Source organism: Simochromis diagramma, unplaced genomic scaffold (assembly GCF_900408965.1).
Source record: "Simochromis diagramma unplaced genomic scaffold, fSimDia1.1 OVJJ01000426.1, whole genome shotgun sequence".
NCBI classification, from domain to species: domain Eukaryota; kingdom Metazoa; phylum Chordata; class Actinopteri; order Cichliformes; family Cichlidae; genus Simochromis; species Simochromis diagramma.
Genome location: NW_024387170.1, coordinates 921478 through 922164, shown reverse-complemented (window position 1 = coordinate 922164; position 687 = coordinate 921478). Strand labels below are relative to the sequence as shown.

At 36.1% G+C, this 687-nt stretch overlaps 1 long non-coding RNA gene across 1 annotated transcript in view; it reads left to right on the top strand.

Moving 5' to 3' along the window:
* The first annotated feature begins 492 nt into the window (after positions 1–492).
* LOC120744621 overlaps positions 493–687 on the top strand; it is a 7075-nt gene continuing 6880 nt past the window's right edge. The window contains exon 1 of the long non-coding RNA XR_005698412.1: positions 493–503. This is a non-coding gene — a long non-coding RNA (uncharacterized LOC120744621). The remainder of the gene's footprint in view (positions 504–687) is intronic.

Below are 687 nucleotides of genomic sequence, written 5' to 3'. Positions count from 1 at the left end.
TTGTTTTGTGTGGTTTTTTTAGCTCTTCAGTGGTGGACTTATTGGTCCTGTTGCATAACTGAAGTGTGCTTAATGACTGAATATCCTCCTGAGAACCAGACTATTCATTTATGTCCTCTGTAATGGACATTTGGTCTATATTTTGAGCTGATGTGTTAAATAGAGGACATCCTGGGCTTTCCATTGCTATCTCATGCATTTTGGTGGCAGGAAATCACAAACAAAAAGTTCAAGATTCTGCTTTCCTCAGTTCTCAGGAGGATATTGTCCTTCAGGATTTCCTGGTAGAAAGCAACATTTACTGTTACATTAGTTACAGAAAGTTGTTCCGGTGCTGTTCTGGCACCTCAGACCATCACACAACCACCAATGCTCTACTTTTTAATGAAATGCTGTGTTATCATTACACACGACTTTTGTCTTCTTAGTCTACAGAATGTAGATGTTAAACACTTGTATTGCATCTCTTTTTCTGAATTGTGACATGTGTGACATCTCCTTGGGTTGCCTTTGTCTATATTAAGGATAGTTTTATGATGTGAAGAAACATTAAATTATCATGCAAGAAATACAAAGTAATGAGGAAGAGGGGGAAATACTTTTTCACAGTGTTTCATGTAAAATGTAATTTGATTGTGGGGAGAAAGAAACTAATAATGTTAATGAAAAAGCATGAAAAAACATTTG